This window comes from Lonchura striata, chromosome 5, assembly GCF_050655825.1.
Source record: "Lonchura striata isolate lonStrDom1 chromosome 5, ASM5065582v1, whole genome shotgun sequence".
In the NCBI taxonomy this organism is placed as follows: domain Eukaryota; kingdom Metazoa; phylum Chordata; class Aves; order Passeriformes; family Estrildidae; genus Lonchura; species Lonchura striata.
This window is the reverse complement of record NC_140707.1, coordinates 67,797,150-67,805,929: the sequence shown is the minus strand read 5'-3', so window position 1 is coordinate 67,805,929 and position 8,780 is coordinate 67,797,150. Positions and strand designations below refer to the sequence as shown.

Here is an 8,780-nt window from a genome sequence, read left to right as displayed (position 1 = left end):
AGGGAGACTGATGAACTTGGAAGAGCAGCATCGTTTTGTGCTCTTTGTCTTGGCCTGAATGAGTCTGTACAACTAATTAGTGAATTACCACAGCTTCGAAGAGAGAATTTTACTTACTCTGAAATAACACAATTTTTGAGAAAGGTATTTAAATATATATTTTTCTTGAAGCAGTGAATAAATTGAGAGGATCAGTATTTTGCTTTATCAGGTTATAACTGGATAGAAAATGGAGGATTTTGGTAAAGTTGGGATTCTAGATTCTGAATGTGAGTTACAAGAGAAACAACTGGATATGAGGCAATCCTGGAGATGCAGATACTGGGGAAAAGAGGTAGCAAAGGCCATAGACTTTTGGGAACAGAAATCACATACCTGTTATGTTTGACCTTGTATATTAAGCTGTGGAGGTGAAGGCAAGAGCTGGGCTTCTGAATTTAAATAGACCCAATTTCCCCAGGATGAGGGAATTGATGGGCATATATAATTGGGTGATGCTACTGCAGGGTCACAGTGGAGGCGGGGAGGTCAGCCTGAAGGTAAGATTGCAGCTGCTAATGGCTCAGCAGATCATGTTCTTTCTGGAAATAAATATTTAGAGGGGCTGGAATGACTCTGTCTAACAAAGAAATTATGCATGCAAGCTATGAAAGAAAGCAAGGCTTATAAAGACTTTGGGATGGTTACATGGAGATCGGTCAGAGACACAAAAGTAATTTAAAAGAGGGATGAAAAGAGAAAATGTTACATACAGTCTATAAAATCAGTTTAAAAGATAATTTTTTTACTCTGGAAAAACTGGTCAGAAGAGGTAGTATGTAGATTGGTTACTGCATATTTAAACACAGATTGAAATGTGTCTGTTACAACCATACTTGTTAAGGAACCTTTGAAACAAAGGGACAGAGAAATCCTGATTTTTTTTTTTTTTCTCCTCATTTATTTGGAGTAGTCTGCAAGGATCCTGGAAAAAATGATTGCACATTCACATCATGCCATCATCCAAGTACATGGAAAATGTTTTGATAGGTTGCTGAAGATTTGCCACCAAACTACAAGGGCTTTACATCACATCTCCAACAACCTTCAGCACTAAGAAGGTACAGTTAAACTCTGGGGTTTCTCTGAAGTATCTTGTCTCCTTCCCTCTTCTGCTTTGTTTTATTTTATTTTATTTTATTTTATTTTATTTTATTTTATTTTATTTTATTTTATTTTTATTTCCTTGTGCTTTCTCCTTGATTCTGGTGTTTGCTGCAATGTGGTCATTGGGGGTGCTTCAGTTTTAGATTTGATCAACAAGCTTGTGACAATGTCTTCTCCAAAGGACGGTGTGTCCTCCATGAATATTGCAGTGTTTTTTTGTTTTATTGTACCAAACATTATCTGGGGGTTGAGGGGTGTATTTCAATAGAGCCTTAGCTGAGATTTTCATGGTCACCAGAACTTGTGGGTTCCTCATGAAATATTTCATGAGGTGATTTGTGTTTTATTCTTGAAAGGACTTGTGGAAGTCCAACTCCCTCCTCTAATCAAGAACAGGTTGCTCAGGGTCTTGTCAAATACAGTTCTAAACATCTCCAAGTATGGAGACTCAAGTTTGGACAGCTCATTTCAGAGTTTCACTAAACTTAGAGAGGTTTGTTTTTCTTTTCTTTATAATTTCTTTTCTTTTTCTTTTCCTTTTTTTTTTTTTTTTTTTGAGGAGGAGGAGGAGGTGGTTGTGATTTATTCGCCCAGTCTTTAGCTGGAATTACCATCCTGTCCATTTTTTCTTGTCCTATCTTTATGCACCTTTAAGAAATATCTGATAGTAAATCCTGCTAGTAACCAAACAAGATGTTTGCATTTCTGAACATTTTTACAGAGAGGAAATGGAGTCCTCCTTGAGGTCACCTGCAGTTTTAAGTGTGGAAACACCTAGAAATCTGGTCATGACCAGGCAGTTGTGGCAGTAACAACTTCTCCCTGGTTTATCTCTGTTTCACAGTATTTGGTATCACAGTTAAATTGTGTTATACCTCAAGAACTTAGGTTAGAGAAATGCCCCAGAAATGCCAAAACAAAGCAAGGGTAAAATATGTGTGGAAACTTGGCCTTTCAAATGCATTTTTCTTCTCTCAATGGTGGCAGCTGAATTATCAGGAGTTTATTCTATTTCAAGTCCTTCTTAGGCTTGTCAAATATTCCAATATTTTCCAAATTTAAAGCATTTCAATTTTAAATCCATCAAAGTCCTTTTGAGTAAGATATCCAGTAGACAACATCCAATCTCTAGTAGACATTGGTACATAATTGCAGTGTTCTCTTAAGAGTAAGTTATTAATTAGGCTAACATAATATTCATAACTGCATAATTCAGACCTGCTAAGCTCTAAATGCAGAGATTTTTTGTTTCTTAAAATCTCATTCTAGCTTGTAATTAGTGTCTTGAAGCAACTGAAGGATTTTCTGTTTTTCTCACACTAAAATAAAATTTTCCTTCCAGTCTACTTATTTTTATGTGAAGCTTGATAAAAATGTGGCATTTGCAGGCAGATTCTGGGGAAGACATGGGAAATGAGATATACATTTGGAAAAATCTCAAGAAATATTTCAAGTGAACAATTATACACAGGGAGATGTTGGAGGGATCTTAAGGCAGAGAAATGGCATCTGTGTCAGAAATTGTATATATCTGGATGCACTCACTGTGGAATTGACTGCAAAGATAAGAAATTAAGGCAATCACTCTGTGCTTCTGATGACAGCCAGCATCAGTACCCTCCTTTCTCAAGTTGCTGAAGCAACAGTGCTATTAGCAAAGCTTTATTTATTCATTTATTTTCACCATCATTTATTTGACCTGTTCTTGTTTTGTTCTTAAGAGGAAACAAAGGAGATGGAATGTCAAAGACTTGTCTGTGGTAAGTGAGGGATGAGGCTGGGTAAAAATAAAGAAACCAGGCAAGAGAGTGTCAGGTTTCTCCACTGCTGGTGTGTTTTCCTATCTGCTTTCCCCTTGCTTTGCACAGCAGCACAAGGGAATGCTGTTATGTTGACTCTGGTTTGTAGTATTCGTGTTCAGCTTCAAGTCTTCAGTGAGGTTCAGCTATTCTCTCAGTGCCTATAAGCGGAATCTTGAAACTGAATTTCTCAAGTTTGTTCAGTGTGTTGCAACTGGCTGAAATACCCAAACATATTCCACTTCAACTAGATTTATCTTCTTGTTGGTTAAAGCTGTATGAATCACAAGTGTACCCAGGTAGATTCAATGCTTTTTGAACCAGTACGAAACCAGAAGATTTGGAGTCAATGCTTTGTTCTTTAGTCCTCTTGCAGCCATCCCAGATCACCTGGCTGACAATGAATTTTGTCCTCAAGTTTGCTGTGGGGGTGACTCCTTCACTGGTGCCTGTGACAGGAATCTTCCAGCTTGAAAAAGATTTTCCCTTCAGGAGAAGGGAACCTCCAGGTCTAAGACGGCAGACGTCCTCAGGCTTTGAAAGGGACACTATTCCTCTCTCAAAGCCTTTCTTTGTGCTGTCCCATGTGAGGATTTATGTGGTCCTAAGCCCCTGATGGTGAGCAGCACAGGCAGCTGGGGTGGTCTCATCCCACGGAGCTGTTTTGGGAAGCAGCACTGACCTGCACCAGCTGAGGATGCAACCAAGTTCTTCCAAAGCCTAACCTCAAATCCTCCTTGTTAACACAGCAGCCAATGCACCCATTGTGCTTCAATCTCCTCCTTCTCAAGTAAACATATGCTGAGGTTTGTTCTTTATCACTTTGAAATAAGGTTTTTCCCAACTTTGCTAATTAGCAGTGTTGCCCAAACAGAAAGAAACATATGGCTCGTGCCGTGCTGACTTGAAGCCTTTGGAGTTTCACTGGAGAATAATTAAAGTGATTTTGATTTACTGGCGTGATGAAGTACGAGCCACTCTCATTTGGCCTTATGTCTAGAAGCTCTGAGACAGTAAGGCACCTTAGCAGGAGAGCTGTAATAATTAACACCAGCCAGATTGTTATTATTGAGATAGCTTTGTTGCCGTTAACAATCATTTGTAATTACCAAGAGGTTTTACATAATTCATGCTAAAATCTCACGTTTACCTGTCGCTGGGGCCTTGTGGTTAGCTCAACTTATTTAATACTGAATGCTTGAGGTATTGCAAGGTTTCAATTCTACTTGAAATCATGTAGCTGGTTATAATGAAAAATCCTGTCAAATGAAATTCTTTCCTTTTTTTGTTTACTGATAACATCAAGGAACATGCTGTCCACTGAAGATTTTGGGAAGTATATATTTATCTCCATGTTTCATTTTGAAAACAGATGTGCATGAAAGTGCATATTTCTTCACTGAAAAATTGAAAAATTATAATACTATAATTTTGACTAAGATATTCAAAACCAGGTCAACATCTTCCCTGGAAATCAAAAAATAAGAGATTCTGATATACATAAAAACTCAGCTTCCTCCTAGGAACAAATTAAGGCAGAATTTTTGCCAGCATGGATAATTCACTCTGTGCTCCTGTGCTCACCATGAACTGGAAATAAGTGAGCTTGTTTGCACATCATTGTAAATTTTACTCCTCAGATGGCTGCTTAACAAAAGGTGTGTCATCTCCTGCAGGTTACTTAATATGAACACAACTTCCTCTGAATAACTTGAAATTAAACTGTGTAATGTGGGTAGTGGATGTCATAAATAACACACTGCTTATAAATATGCACCTCTTAGAAAATGCAGAATAAATAACTGATGCCAAAACCTTCATTCAAAGGCAAAGGATGTGAAAACCATGAAATAGGAAGAGCTTGATTGAGAGTCATGCCAAATAATTTTCAAAATAGGGTTCTCTGGACTCTGTTTAATGTAAGCTTCTAGAGATGCTCCAAGGTGTCTGCATCTAAATCTGCACAAGTTGAAACTAAAGCCAAACCATGGTTTGGTTTGAATTCGGGATGAAATCTCAGGTGCTTGGCAGGCTCTGGTGAAGCTGAACAAGCAGAAGGATGCCTGGAACCAGATAAGTTCATGAACATCTGGTCAGGTACAGTCTGATGGGGACAGTTCCTCTTGAAGGCTTCATCCTGCCCTGGAACTGAAATTGCTCTTTTAAAGTTTTGAAGCTAAAATCATTTGACTTTTTCTCTCAGGCAACACATCTGAATTGTGTCATCTGAGCTACAGAACTTGTTTGATGCTATAAATGGGACTTCAGGAAGCTTTTGAAAGTTTTTAAACAACTGAATTTTTAAACTTGATTTTTCTTAATTAATAGTAGGAGGTTTCTTTGCTTTAGATAGTGAATCTTCTAAACTGATGTAGAAATCTTACCTCATAAGTGGAAAAATTATCTTAGTTCTGTAAATTACTGAATATTTCATGTGTCCCTTTCAGAAAACAGATGGAAATATGCACTTTGGGAATGTTCCTCTCTAATGTAGATGAGTGACTTCAGGTAATCTAGAACTGTCATTTTTTTTTTTTTTTTTTTTTTTTTGGAGGTAGAGGGAATACATCTAAGGTTTTCTTGTTTTATATTACCAGAGCCGAATTCTGTGTTGGAAAGAGCTCCTTCTGTTTTTCTTGGCATAACCTACTGTGCACAGATGTCACCTTCCTGCTTTTGACCAAACCACAGAATCCAGGAAAGAAATTTCTTCCCCATCCTTGCTGGCATCCCCAGGAGGCAAGCTACTTATGACTCTGATGTGAGACAGAAATGGAGCAGGATTTTGCTTTGGTCTGAGGAAGTCAAAGTTAATCTGTGCCTGAAGAATCAAGAAAACTTGCATTTTGTATGGGCAGTTGCCATGCAGCTCCCTGCTCTGGTGAAGAACATTATAAAAACTTTGGTGCCTAAGTAATTTATGATTAGTTGAAAACTGTTGTGTTTCATTGCTCACACATGTTCTACTCAAGAAGAAGCTGTAAAATGGATCTGGGGCCCATCCTAAGTGTGAATCTTTGTCTCTCTCTCTCAAAGAGTAAAGCTCTCTTTCAAAAATGTAACGCTGTGTGTGACGCAGGAGTTGCCATGGAAAAATACATTGAGCCAATCATTCATGATTTATTTATAGCAATTAGAATGCACATCCCAAGATCCAATAGTAACTTTGATTAAAAAAAAATAGAAAAATTATCCAGACAAAGGATTGAAGCATGTAAATTTTTGGGAATGTTTTTGAGTCTGTATGGTTAATATATTATTTAAAAAATTGACTATGTATGTTCCTGGACAGGGCTTTGAAGTATAAGTGATGCTGATACTTGCTTCTATATTTTTTTCTGCTGATAATTTTATTGCTGTTGTCCTATACTTACCATCTGTTCAGTGCCTATTTAATGGGTATAGTAAATAGCAGTTCAAAGTGATATTTTTCTTCTAATCATCTCTTTTGGAAAACATTTGTGTAAAAGTGAACGCTTTGGAGAAATCTGTACACCTGTATCTTGCTGGAAACCTGGTGCCCAAGATCCTTAGAGCTGGATACACTTGTCTGTGGTGCTTTAGCTACTACAGGCAGTGAATGCCTCCCTCCTGATTGCTTCCAATTGCATCCAGTGAGAAACCTCTTAGTTATCTATTTTGATGAACATTTACTGTATTTCATTGATGACTTTTTTGTAGGCAACTGCTGAAGGATCAAAAATTGTGATCTCCTGCTCATGGGGTAATCTCAAAATCCATCCTGTGGATGCCCTAGACCTGGAAGTGTTCAAGGCCAGCTTGGATGGGGTCCTGAGCTGCTTGGTCTAGTGGAAGGAGTCCCTGAACCAGAGATGATTTTTATGGTCCCTTTCAACCAAACCATTCTATGATATTTGCTTTATTTTGGGGCAATTATAAAAATCAAACAACAAAACCCACAAGTTTTCAAGCTAAAGTATTTCTATTTCTCTAATGCGTGTTTTCTTTTCTTATTTTTCTTCTCCAGGTACATGTCTTATGGATACTTTGACTCTGTTAGCAGCTAAGGAACTTCTCTGGAGTTTATTGCCCTTGTCCTTCTATGATTATGTGGCTTGTTGAATTTCATTTCAATTTGGCAGTTCATGGAAGTGTCAGCTCTCTTTGATGTATATCTCTCTCAGAGGTTAAATCAATAGTGTTTTAAGCATACCTCTTGCTCTCCATGCGGGAAATGCTGGAGGAACTGTGATTTTTAAGCTTTCATATTTTGCACTGACAATGTAATGTTGAGGAAAAAAATCTACCTTAACGAAAATCTGAAAGCAATTATGGTGTAGCTGCTTTTAATTGACCTGGAGTCAATATGAGGAGTAAAAAGCCTGAGTTTTCAGTGCTGTAGAGCTGGGTAGGGAAGAGATTTTTCTGATCATACTTGTGCTTGTCTCATTCTGTGTGGGAACTCAAAATGTCCCTCAGACATTTTTGGAGGTTCCAGGCCCTGATCAGAAGCATTTGAGACCCTGGCAGGCAGCTGGAAACAGCTGTGATTTTGGGTTTGAGCCATGATTTACCAACCTTGCGGGAAGAACAAGAAGTCACAAAAGTTTAGATATTATAGTAGAAGTAGTCACAAAGTAAAGGGAAGAATTTTTGAGTGCTGTACAGGGGGGTTTTAAGTCCTGTACAGGGGAGTTTTAGTTTTGTACATGGGGGTCAGAGGTTTTAAGATGGAGGGATTTGGGCCTGTCCTGTCCTCCTTCTTTCTTCTTCCTTACCTCCATGTTCTTGGTGATGTTGGCACTCACAGATTGGTTTAGAGTAGAAAGGCACCATTTAATATAGGTAATAGGCATTGGGGAAAAACTGTAACCATGTAACACGTAATGTACCATATAAAAGATAGAAAATCACCATTTAATATAGGTAATAGGCATTGGGGAAAAACTGTAAACATGTAACACGTAATGTGCCATATAAAAGAGAGCAGCAGCCCTGGTGGGGAGAGAAGAAGCAGTCAGAGTCAGAGAGGATGTCAGGGTGTGTGTGTGCCTCTGCCTGAGCTGCTGGGCAAACCACAGCAGCCTGAGAAGAAAATCGTTTAGATAGCTTGTAATAAAGTGCCTTGAGACCAAACAACAAGAGGCTGCTGAGCTTTTCTTTGGAAGCACGGGTTGGAGGAGAGACTTTTCCACCACATGGAGCCACCCCGACCTAGGATGGTCTTTGACAATTCTGCACCAGCTCCATGAATCAAGGGACTCCTGGTGGGAAAGGCTGCCAACCAGCTGCTGGAGCTCCTGAGCTTGTACTCCTGCGCCTGCAATCAGTCAGGATTCCTAGGAGAGGCTCCTCACCAGGGAATGTTCCTTCATCTGCTCCCAGCTGGTCCTTCACAGGCTCCAGCTCCCCCTTCCAGCTCCACTGCAGCTGTGTGAGAGGTGAGGTGAGCTGGGGAATGAGAAGGGTCAGAGGCTTGGGTAGGATGCCTGGGATTGTCAGGAAGCCCTTCCACAAGAGAGAGAGGCTGTCACAGCTATGCTGGCCACACCAGCAGCGTGAGGCTTTGAGGATCTGTCTGAGCTGCTGGTGGGGCCACACGATGCCCTCAGCTGGGTGGGGATCTCATCCCTCAGCTGCCTCCACATCCTTCCTTGATTTGGCCACAGGTAAATAAACAGCTGCTCCTGAAGGGGTTTGCTGTGTCACTTGTTGTGCCACAGACTGTACCTCACTGTGAGGGGGTTTCTCTGGTGTGAGCAATAACTTTGTAGCCACAGAAAGATTTAAAATAATCGTGGGGTTCTTCTGGAAGTAGCAATAGAGAGCTGTGTCTGTTGAGAGAACAAAACATCAGCAGTGCTGGAGCTGAGT

At 39.6% G+C, this 8,780-nt stretch overlaps 1 long non-coding RNA gene across 1 annotated transcript; it reads left to right on the top strand.

Annotated features, from left to right (window-relative positions):
* Positions 1 to 966: 966 nt before the first annotated feature.
* Positions 967 to 5,672, top strand: LOC146767428 (uncharacterized). Its single transcript, XR_014955802.1, has 3 exons — positions 967 to 1,100; positions 5,393 to 5,453; positions 5,543 to 5,672. It is a non-coding gene; the product is annotated as an uncharacterized LOC146767428 (long non-coding RNA).
* Positions 5,673 to 8,780: the final 3,108 nt, after the last annotated feature.